The sequence below is a fragment of the Elephantulus edwardii genome, unplaced genomic scaffold (genome assembly GCF_000299155.1).
Source record: "Elephantulus edwardii isolate Elephantulus edwardi_28Jun2011 unplaced genomic scaffold, EleEdw1.0 scaffold00362, whole genome shotgun sequence".
Taxonomy (NCBI): Eukaryota; Metazoa; Chordata; class Mammalia; order Macroscelidea; family Macroscelididae; genus Elephantulus; species Elephantulus edwardii.
In genome coordinates this window covers 1,036,111-1,048,727 of record NW_006400112.1, presented here as the reverse complement: position 1 = coordinate 1,048,727, position 12,617 = coordinate 1,036,111, and the positions used below count along the sequence as shown (strand labels likewise).

General features: G+C 41.3%; 1 protein-coding gene and 1 pseudogene across 1 annotated transcript in view; one reads left to right on the top strand and one right to left on the bottom strand.

The window, feature by feature from the left end:
• The window catches only part of AKAP10 (A kinase (PRKA) anchor protein 10), a 194,015-nt gene that overhangs the window by 167,134 nt on the left and 14,264 nt on the right, over positions 1–12,617 (bottom strand). The window lies entirely within an intron of this gene.
• LOC102866461 lies at positions 6,216–6,677 on the top strand (annotated as a pseudogene).

Here is a 12,617-nt window from a genome sequence, read left to right as displayed (position 1 = left end):
AGAGACCGGTCCTTGGAGAGGGACATCATGCTTAAGAGGGTGGAGGGACAGTGCAGGAGGGGAAGACCCTCTATGAGGTGGATTAATTCAGTGACTGGGTGTCACTGTCACTGAATCAGGATGGGTGTGTCAGAGACAGTGCGACTGGCACAGGACAGAGCAGAGTTTAGGGCTGTTTTACATAGGGTTGCTATGAGTCGCAAGTGCATAACAACAACAACAGCAACAACAACAGAAATTTCAATGCAAAAACCATCACAAAGAACAAAGATCACTACATAATGCTTAAGGGGTCAACAGAACAGGAGGACCTAACTAATAAACAGCTACACGCCAAATGAAAGACATGCAAACTACATAAAACAAACATTAACAGAACTTAAAAAAGACACAGACAACACTACTATAGTAGTTGGAGACTTCAATGCATCACTCTCAAGTAAAGATAGACCTACTAGAAAGAAACTCAACAAAGATGCTGAAAAATTAAACCACACAATAAACAACTCAACCTCATAGATATTTATAGGCTAATGCAACCCATAAAAAAAAATTAAAAAAAAAAAAATCACAGTATCCTTTCTTCTCTAATGTTCAGGTAATGTTCTTAAAAATAGACTGCATCTTAGGATCAATAAACAGAAAAAATACAAAGAAACACAAATAATACAAAGCATCTTCTCAGATCACAATGCAACAAAACTAGAAATCATTAACAAGAGGATAAAGAAGGAAAAAAAGAACATATTCATTTCCAAGGTGAATAACACTCTGCTTGAACATAACTGGGTACTACAAGAAATAAAAAATTAAAAAGTTCTTTGAAACAGATGACAATGAAAACATCACTTACCAAAACTTCTTGGAAACAGCCAAAGCAGTAATCAGAGGTCAATTTCTAGCAATAAGCAAACATATCAAAGGACAGGAAAAAAATGACCATTGACTCTAACCCAACATCTCCAACAAACTGAAAAGAACAACAAGAAAACAAGGCACCTGCTAAAACACTGAAATTATAAAAATTAAGGCAGAAGTAAATGAAACAAAAACAAAAATAATTGGAACCATCAAGAAAACTAGGAGTTGGCTCTTTGAAAAAGTCAATAAAGTCAACAAATGACTAGCAAAACTAATGAAGGAAAAGACACAAATTATCTGGATAGATGAAACAGGCAATGTCACAAAAGAATCAATTAAAATAAAAAGGCTAACAATGGAATATTATGAAAAACTATACATCAAATATGAAAACTCAGAAGAAACGGACAAATACTTAGAAAATCACAACCTACCGAAACTGACACAAACTGAAAGTGAACACCTGAACAGACACATTACAAAAGAATACAAAAGGTCATTACAAAACCAAAGGAGGATAAAAAAAACCAATGATGGATGACTCTGAATATTGCACTAGAGCACTGAGAAGTCAAAGCAAAGGGAAGAAATCAAGATATTAGGGAGATGAACAGAAGATTTCAAAGGACAGTGTGGGAAGACAAAGTATTATAAGGAAATGTGCAAAGAGCTGGAGTAAAAAAAAAAAAATCAAATGCTTGGCATTTCTTAAGATGAAGAAACTGAAAAATAAATTCAAGCCTCAAGTTGCAATACTTAAGGATGCTTTGGACAGAATATTAAATGATCTAGGAGGCATTAAAAGAAGATGGAAAGGGTGTAGAGAGTCACTGTTACCAAAAGGAATTGGTGGACACAAACAAATTTCATGAAACAACATATGAGCAAGAGCCTGTGTTGATGAAGGAAGAAATCCAAGGTGCTCTCAAAGAACTGGCAAGAAACAAGGCCCCAGGAATTGATGGCATATCAACTGACAAATTTCAAAAAAACAGATGCTGCTCTGGATGTGCTCACCACGTTGTGCGAAGTTATCTGGAGGAAAACTGCCTAGCCAACTGGAAGAGATCTATATTTGTTCCCATTCAAAGAAAGGTGATCCGACAGAGTGTGGGAATTATTGAAGATTATAAAAAAAGGACTGCAACAGCACATCAACAGAGAACTGTCTGCAGTGCAGGTTGGGTTTAGAAGAGGCCGTGTTACCAGGAATATTATAGCTAATGTTAGATGGATCTTGGCTGAAATTAGAGAGTACCACAGGAATTTCTGTGTTTGACTATGCAAAGGCATTTGACTGTGAATCCTAAAACACTTGATTGTGCTTCTGTAAAACCTATACTTGGACCAGGAGGCAGCTGTCAGAACAGAGCAAGAAAATACCACATGGTTCAAAATTGGGAAGGGTGTGTGCCAGGGATGTGTCCTATATCCATACTTTTCCAATCTATATGCAGAACAGATTATCTGCGAGGCTGGGCTGTATGAGGAAAAATGTGGCATCAGGAGTGGAGAAGAGTCATCAACAATCTGCGTTATGCAGATGACACAACCCTGCTGGTTGAAACTGAGGAGGATCTGAAGAGCTTGCTGTGGAAGGTCAAGGACTGCAGCCTTCAATATGGATTGAAGCTCAATGTTACGAAAGCCAAGATTCTCACCACTGGGCCAACTGGCAGCATCATGATAGATGGTGAAGAGATTGAGATTGTTGACAGCTTTAGTGTGCTTGGCTCCACAATCAACACTCTTGGTACCATCAGTCAGGAAATTAAAAGATGAACTGCATTGGGAAAGTCTGATGTCAGAGACCGTTCCAAAATACTGAAGAGCAAAAATGTCAGTGTAGAGGCTAAGGTGCACCTGATCCAGGCCATGGCCTTTGCAATTACTTGCTAAGTATTAGAAAGGTGGACAATAGAATAGAAGGGCAATAGAAGAATTGAGAAGGACAATAGAAGAATTGATGCCTTTGAGCTGTGGTGCTGGAGAAAGAGTATTGAATATACCATGGACGGCCAGGAGAACAAACAGGTTCATCCTAGAGAGGGTGAGATCACGTTGCTCCTTGGAGGCAAAGATTCTGAAGCTTCGTCTGACATACTTTGGACATGTTGCAAGGAGGGACTAGCACTTACAGAGGGATGTCATACTTGGAAAGGTGGAGGGACAAAGCAATGAAATGTATTGATACAGCTATGGGTGGAAACGGGAGTGGGTGTGTTAGAGACAATAAGATTCGCACAGGATATAGCAGGGTTTAGGTCTGTTGTACATAGGGTCTCTATGAGCTGCAGGCAACTTGATGGCACACAACAACATTTTAACTGCGTTCAATATGGGCTTTACCGCACTACTTTAACTACCATCTTACTTTATTGTTCATAGAGTTTTCAGAGGCCTGTTATTTAGGAAGTTGATGGCTCATCCTGCTTCTTAGTCTGTCTTAATTAGGGAGCCATAGCAAAATTTGTCCATCATGGGTAACACCTATGGCATTTGAAAAGGTCCATAATTGTTCCCATTTCCAAGAAATTGAATGTGGAAACTACTGAACAGTATCATTAATATCACATGCAAGCAAAATACTGACGATCGTTTAAAAATGGCTAGAACAATACACAGATAAAGAAATGCCAGGAGTTCAAGCAGGACTTAGAAGAGACCATGACACCAAGATATTGCTGATGTCAGATGGATTCTGGCTGAAAGTAAGGAATACAAGAATATCTGTCTTTCTTTTCTTTTTTAAAAGAATATCTATTTGTACGTTTTTTACTATGCAAAGGTACATGACTGTGTGGATCATAGCAAATTTTGACTGACATAGAGAAGAATGGGAATCCCAAAGCACTTAATTGTGCTCATGCAGAACCTGTACTTGGACCAGGAGGCTGTGGTGCAAACAGAGTGGGGGAAGACTGCATGGTTTAAAGTTGGAAAGAGAGTGTGTCAGGGTTGTATTCTCTTTCCATACCTATTCAATTTGTATGTTGAACAAATTATCCAAGAATATGGACTCTGAAGGGGCATGTGGCATCAGGATTGTGGGGAGACACATCAATAAGCTGTGCTATGCAGAAGACACAACATTGCTTGCTGAATTTAAGGAGGACTTGACCCACTTGTTGCAGAAGATCAAGGAATGCAGCCTTCAATTTGGACTGCATCTCAATGTCAAGAAAACAAAGATTCTTACCACTGGACCAACAGGCAATGTTATGATGGATAGAGAGGAGACTGAAACTGCCAACAGCTCCTTCTTGTTTGGATCCACAATTAACACTCTTGGTACTAGCAGTCAGGAAATAAGGATACACATGGCACTGGGAAAATCTTTATTTAGAGACTTATCCAACTTATTGAGGAATAAGGATGTCAGTTTGAGGACGAAGGTGCATGTGACTCAGGTCATAATTCAGGTGCATCCGATTACTTACTATGCATCAAGAGCTGGACAATTAATAAGGATGACAGAAAAAGAATTGATGCCTTTGGCTGTGGTGTTGGAGAAGAGCACTAAACATTCCAAGGACAGCCAAAAGAACAAACAGTTCTGTCTTGGAGAGGGTGCAGCCAGGGTGATCTCTGAAGGCAATAATGATGAGGCTTTGCCTCATATACTTTGGGCATGTTGCTATGTAGGGGAAGGGCTGGCGATGGAGAAGAGCCTCTATCAGGTGGACTGACACAGTGACTGCTGCAAACGGCTCTGTGTGTCAGGAAGTGTGAGGAAGACACAGGAAACAACAGGGTTCAGATAATTTGTTCATAAGGTTGCTATGAGTAGTACTCGACTTCAGGGCATCTTACAACAATTAACAACATCTACTGCTGTGTGTTGATATGTGCTATCAAATCAACAGTTTTGAACTTTGTCCCATTCTCATAATCTCTGATATAGTTATGCCTACTATTGCAGTCTTTATGTTGAGGGTATTTCACTCTTTGCCAACCCTCGACCTTTGCAAGCATGATATCCCTTTCCAAGGAATAGCCTCTCCTAACAAAGTATGTGAGACAAAGCTTCCCCATCCTTGCCCATAAGGATCTGTTTGTTCTTTTGGCAGTCCATTGGTTATTCAGTATTCATCTCCAAAACCACAGCTCAAAGGCAATGATTCTTCTTCTGCCATCCTTATTCAAGGAAGAAAGATGGGCAATCTGTTCTAATGCCATTTGCAGCTCCTGAAAACTAGCTGGAAGGCCAGCTATGTACTGGTTCCAAATTGACGGTAATGACAGAAAGCAGCAGATTATGTACTCTTGTAAATAGAGTGCAATAAGAGTTCTTTTAGCTGGCAGAGACTCATAAATAAACCAGGTTAATCTCATTCTTCTATTACATGACTTCTCAAAGCCACATTGTTACTGGCAGAGTTGAGATAAAAACTTGGTACTGTGACTGCCTAAAACACTATAAGTTTCTACTCGACTGCAGCCAGATCTAATGTTCATAGGCCTCTGCTTGCTAGAGGTTTATATCTTAATGTCAATGAGATTAACATGTTTAAAGAATGCATAATGAATTAATGTGGAATCTAACTGGCTTTATGTTATCAGAAATAAGCAGGTAAAGAAGGCTTACAAGGGACAATGTTTCTTCCCTAATCTCAGAAAAAAATTATAATAAGCCTCTTTTCAACAAATTAATCACAGTGCTACAACAAACAGGAAAAAGAAAAATCTAAAATAGTAACCTGTAGATTTCAGTTTCCATTATAATCTTTGTATTTCCGTGTCAATCTTCGTATATTAGACATCATAAAAATCAGTAAAAAAATTGTTCAAATTATTATTTAAATCTCCTTCTCCTGCGCTGGAAAGGAAGACCTTGGATGAGATGAACTGACACAGAACTAGGGTAATAGAGTAGGTGTTCTAGAGTCAGAGACTAGCTCAGGATAGGACAGGCTTCAGAGATATTATCCAGAGGGCTGCTATGAGTTGCAGGCGACTTGACAGCACATAACTATTTAAATAAAAGTATGCTCTAATTTACAAGACAATTTATTGATCATAACAAGTAATAAACTCAACAACTCAACAATACTGAGTCTGACCCAAATCACAACTTGACCATGCCATTGGTTTTTCTAAGGCTGTTAACTGCATGGGAGGAGCGTGCATTTTTTCTCCCAAGGAGCTACTGGTAGATCCAAACCACCAGAGATGTGTCACAGTTGGAATAGCAGATGAACTCCCTATGGACTACCAAGACAACCAAGAAATTTGTTGAAAAATGTAAGCATCCACTTTCAATAGAAGAATAGGAAACAAAGTCTTTTAAATGACAATGTTTTTATTCAAGTGTCAGATTGCTTTGTTAAGAATGTTTCTTTAGAGTGGCAGCCATGGCGAGGAATGTGCTGTACCCGCTATACCAGCTCGGAGGGCCACAGCTCCGAGTGTTCCGAACCAACTTCTTCATCCAGCTGGTGCGGCCTGGCACAGCTCGGCCTGAGGACACTGTGCAGTTCCGGATCCCGCTGGAGATGACCAGGGTGGACCTCAAGAACTACCTACAGAGTATATACCAGGTGCCGGTGGCAGCTGTGAAGACGCGGGTGCAGCATGGTTCCAACAGAAAACGAGATCACAGAAACGTGCGGGTGAAAAATCCAGACTACAAGGTCGCCTATGTCCAGCTGGCTCATGGACAGACCTTCACCTTCCCGGACCTGTTTCCTGAGAAGCAGCCAGACCCCAAAGGTGTCACCAAGGAGGACCTATGGGAGCAGTTCATGAAGGAGGAGCAGCAGAGGCAGAGTCGGGATCCCTGGCGTGGCGATGTCCCTGCCTGGTTTGGCCTGTGACACGGCCACCGGGCAGAACAAGCCCCAGGCTCCAGTAAAACAGTGGAAAGCACACACACAAAAAAAGAATATTTCTTTAAAAAAAAATAATTAAAGTCTGATAAATGGCTGGCCTAGTCTGTAAGAAGTTGTGCTAACCTAAATGGCACCTCTCTGGCGATGTAAATCTAACAAGAGTTCTGAGGGAGAAAGATGGGCAAGCTCCTCCTGTGCAGTCAATGTTGTTGTTATATGCCGTCAAGTCATTTGTGACTCATAGCGACCCTATGTACAACAGCCCTAAACCCTGCTCTATCCTGTGCCAATCGCATTGCCTCTGACACACCCATCCCGATTACCCCAGCCACTGAGTCAATCCACCTCATAGAGTCTTCCCCTCCTGCACTGTCCCTCTACCCTACCAAGCATGATGTCCCTCTCCAAGGACCTGTCTCTCCTTACAACATGTCCAAAGTACATCAGACGAAGCCCCAGAATCCTTGCTTCCAAGGAGTAGCCTGGTTTAACCCTCTCTAGGATGGATCTGTTTGTTTTCTTGGCAGTCCATGGAACATTCAATACTCTTTTCCAGCACCACAGATCAAAGGTGTCAATTCTCCTTCTATCCTCCCTTGTCATTGTCCAACTCTCTGATGCATAACAAGTGATTGCAAAGACCATGGCCTGTATCAGGCGCATCTTAGTCTCCAGAGAGACACCGTTGCTCTTGAGTACTTTAGAGAGCCTCCTCAAAACCTGCTAGAGGATCAGCTATGAGTCAGCTCCCACTTAAAAGCAATGACTGACTGAACTGCTTTTAGGGAATAATTAAATGTGTGATTAATAAGACAGACACTGCAACGAAGGTACTCCTCAAAAACAAGGTTGGTGAGATTTTGTCTCACATACTACTTATGTGCATGTTATTTGGAGAAGTCAGTCCTCAGAAAAGGATATAATACTTGGAAGACCATGCAGATAAAAAATGGAGAAGATGATCTTCAATGACACAGATTAACACAGTGACTGCAACTCTTATTTGCCAGTAGGAACCAATTCATAGTGGACCCCCCAGTGGGTTTCCAGAGGCAGTAAACTGCACAGGAAGATACTGGCTTTCTTTCTCTCAAGGAGCAACTGGAACCACCTTTGGATTGGCAGTGCAGCTTCTTATCACTAGATCACCAGAGTGACCGTTACAATGGGTTTTAAAACAGCAAAAGGGATTAGATATTATTGTTATGACGGGAGTCCAGAATGAAGGTAGCACAGTGGAGTGGACCTGGGGGAGAGGGACTGAATAACAATGAAAGAATTTTTTTCTTCTACTTTTCAAAAAGAAGGAACTGGTAGGGAGGGTGGGCAGGGAGAAAAGTGTAACAATGAATGGAAATCCAAAGTCTCTAAACTTTCATTAAAACAAAATTAAAAATTTAAAAAACAAAAACATAAAAAAGCAAAAATAGTGAGGACAGCATAGGAAAGGGCAAGATTTCAATTTGTTCTATTGTAGAGTAGCATTGAATTGGATTCAAATCAGAGGTACGTTAGCAACAAAAGAAAAGCATAACACTAAATCTAAAACGTGGCTTATGCTCCATATTAATTGCTTACAATACTTTGCTCTATTAAATATCTGCTCCTATGCTCACCAACTTCCCATTCTCAGAAGACACTGTCTCCTCAGTATTTAAGAAAAAATAAAAAATAAGATAGACACTGTTGTTGTTGTTATGTGCCGTCGAGCGAGGCATTTGCGACTCATAGCGACCCTATGTACAACAGCCCTAAACCCTGCTCTATCCTGTGCCAATCTCACTGCCTCTGATACACCCATCCCGATTACCCCAGTCACTGAATCAATCCACCTCATAGAGGGTCTTCCCCTCCTGCACTGTCCCTCTACTCTACCCAGCATGATGTCCCTCTCTAAAGACCTGTCTCTCCCAAAATATGTCAGGCAAAGCCCCAGAATCCTTGCCTCCAAGGAGCAGCCTGGTTTAACCCTCTCTACGATGAATCTGTTTGTTTTCTTGGCAGTCCATGGTACATTCAATACTCTTCTCCAGCACCACAGCTCAAAGACGTCAATTCTCCTTCTATCCTCCCTAGTCATTGTCCAACTCTCTGATGCATAACAAGTGATTGCAAAAACCATGGCCTGTATCAGGCACACCTTAGTCTCCAGAGAGACACCGTTGCTCTTGAGTACTTTAGAGAGGTCCCTAACCACAGACTTTCCCATCACAATACGTTTTTTGATTTCCTGGCTACTGGTGCCAAGAGTGTTGACCGTGGAGCCGAGCAAACTGAAGCTCTGAACAATCTCAATCTCTTCGCCATCCATCCTGATGCTACCGATTGGTCCAGTGGTGAGAATGCTTGTCTTCTTGACATTGAGCCTCAGTCCATATTGAAGGCCGCAGTCCTTGACCCTCTGCAGTAAGTGCATGAGGTCCTCCTCAGTTTCAGTGAGCAAAGTTGGTCATCTGCATAACGCAGATTGTTGATAGATCTTCCACCAATCCTGAAGCCACATTTCTCGTCATAGAGCCCAGCCTCCCAGATAATCTGTTCTGCATACAGGTTGAAAAGCTATGGAGACAGGCCACATCCCAGGCGTACGCCCTTCCCAATTTTGAACCATGCAGTGTTTCCTTGTTCTGTTCTGAGGTCCGCCTCTTGGTCCAAGTATAGGTTTCGCATTAGCGCGATTAAATGTTCTGGGATTCCCATTCTTCTCAGAGTCAGCCACAGTTTATGATCCACACAGTCAAATGCCTTTGCATAATCAATGAAGCACAGACAGACATTCCTCTGGTACTCCCTGCTTTCAGCCAAGATCCATCTAACATTAGCTACAATATCCCTAGTACCACAATCCCTTCTAAACCCAACCTGGACTTCTGGCAGTTCTCTAGTGATATGCTGATTAATCTTTCTCCTTTTGAAAGAGCTGTTGAGTGCAAACCACTGACAGTTCAGTTAGCAGCCAAGCAATCTAACCACTGCACTACCAAGTCTCATTGTTATTGTTGTTGTGTACCACAGAGATGGAACTGACCCATAGCTGACCCTCCAGAGGTTTCTGGAGGCAGTTATTTGTACAGGAGATTGCCCAGCCTTCTCCTGTGAAGCAGCTGGTAGCCTCAAACGGTGTGCCTTGGGAATGGGAGTGCAGCTTCTTGCCACTAGAGCTCAATCTAGGGTTGAGTTTCAAGTTAAAGAGATCTATTAAAAAACAAACGAAATCCACTGTCATAATAGATACTGACTCTTGGTGGCTCTCCACTGGATTTCTAAGGCTACATCTTAACAGGAGACTGCTCAGCAGCTGGTGGATTCGAACTGCTGACCTTTACATTAGCAGCCTAGCATGCAAGGCATTACACCAGAAGAATTCCATAAAAATGTTTATTAGGTAAAGAAAAACGTTGATTTGTAGTTAATATACCAATCTTGGTTAGGGGGAAGCATCCAAGCTGGAAATTTAAACTCAGGAGCAATCAACATATGTTGCTATGTTCTTTCAGGTCAGAAACAACTAATATCTGGCCCCTTAGCAGGTTTTCAGAGGCTGTAAATTGAAATTATCCATTTTTCTCCCTCAGAGAAACTGGTGTATTTGAACAACCTGCCTTTGGGTTGGTTGCACAAATCCTTACCATTAAGCTACCATAACTCTCTCATCAACATAAAGGTGGTATTTAAAGACCTGATGGTGTCCCTGAACAGAACTGTCTGTCAGCTTTTACTCTTGCCACATCCAGTCTACAAAAATAATTTTTTTGTTTTTCATTATTTTTTTAAAAAGAACCCTAAAATCAGATTACACTTCAATATGGATTATATTTCAACATAAAAAACCCAAAAATCTCATTATGGATGAACATCATGATAGATGGAAACAAGACTGAAGTTGTGAACAGTTCCCTGTTACTTAGATTCACAATCAACATCCAAAGTAACAATCAAGAAATCAAAAGTGTGGGAAAATATGTTCTCAAGACACTTCCAAAATGCTAAAATGCAAGGTTTAAAGACTAAAGGGCTTCTAATCTAAGCCATGGTCGTTTTGATCACTTGCTTTACATCCAAAAGTTGGACAATGAAGAATTATGATGATAAGTAACTGATGCCTTTGAGCTGTGGTGTTGAAAATACGGAATATCTCATGGAATGCCAATGAACAAACAAATATATCTTGGGGAAAGTATAGCCAGGGTGCTCCTTAGAGGCAAGGAAGAAAAACTTCACCTCACATACCTTAAGCATAGTTTTTAAGAGGAGCCAGTTCTGGAAAAGTTGCTTGAAAAGGTGTAGGAAGAACCTCAATAAGATAGAATGCCAGTGACTGTAGCAAATATCATACTAAATATTTGTAATAAACGGAATGTTATTTTAGGATGGAATTCACCCTGAGGCACCGAGACAATCCTTAAGCTTTTATAGGATTCTTGCATTGTATTTGCTAACCCCTCCCTCCTGACTCAAGCACAAGGTTTTCAATAGAAATATCTTAGCTACATTTACAATGACTTCTCTTGATGTTTGCTCTCTGGCAATTTTCAATAAAGACAGGGGGAAGCTAAGGTCCGTGGTGCTTCAGTTTGCTTCAGTTGTTAGAGAACTGTTTACACCCTGCTTTACCTCTGGTCTTCTCCTACATTCTTGGTGTTCTGTCTCATTATTAATACTTCTGCAACATTCTGGTGCCCGAACAGGGACAAGGTCGTGGTGGTGTCTGTCTCTGTCTCTGTCTCTGTCTGTCTCTCTCTCTTTAGGCAGATGCCAGGAAACTGAAAGGAAATTCACTCAGGGTAAGTGAAACTTTCAGGAAAATTAAAGGAAGGGTCATGAGAAATCCTCACTGCTTAGAAGTCAAGGGTAGAAGCAGAAAAAGTTTCATGAGGATTCCCTCACCCCTTGGAAGTCAAGGGTAGAAGCAGAATAAGTTTCATGCAGATTCTCTCACCCTTTAAAGGACAAAGTCAAGGGAAGAATTAGAAAAAAACTTCATGGGGACTATACCTCACACTTGGAAATAAACGGATTAAAAATTCAGAGGTACAATTGATAAAAAAAGTATCACGGTGGATGCCCCATCCTCTGAAGCTTAAAATATCTCTCTCTCAAAGGAATTACTTGGGAGCTCAGGGGTAAAGGTGAGAGAAAGGTCTTTATTGCAGTCGTTTTGCTATGTGCAGAAGCGTTGTTGCTGGTTTAGGCCAGCAGGTAGAGTGCAGTTAAATTTAAAAATTTGAAATAATGTTATGAGAGATTTACAAAGAGCACATTAAAAAGAACAAATTCTTACTGATTTTCAGCCAGTGTGGACTTTGATAAGAATAGTAATGATGTTTGTACTCATAATGAAAGAATTCTGCAATGAGAAATGGCTGAATCTTTGCATGAATATGAATTAAGTGGTATTACATTACAGAAGGTTAAAGCTGAGGACAGGAAACAGCCTATGCCACCTTTAGAAATAGCCTTAAGAAGATGCAGTCCTGAATTACTATTTTCTCTTAATTGGCATGTGTTGACCCAAACAGTGCTCGTCCCAGAAAATGATTTATAATTTAAAACATGGTTTAGAGAAAATAAAAATAAGAGTGCAGCCAGAACCCAGCACAGCCCGAGAGCTGGAATTTGAACCACACACAGGATAGCTGAGTCCTAGCCAAAAGACACCAGCCAAGCCACTGTGGAACCCACCCAGCAGGAGCAAGTAGGGAGCAACTCTGGAGGAGCAACTGACAGCCCCCAGCTTCTACAAGACCCTGGATCAGCAACCACCTGCCGGCCACTGCATAACCCTGGAGGAGCAAAAGCCCGCCACTGCATGGCCTCCTTGTGGGCCGCCATTGCTTGACACCACCATGCAGGGTGCGGTTGCATAAAACCCCAGCAGCGCCCAAGCCCCGCCCCCTGACTCCTGGCAGTACTGTCCCAGCCCAG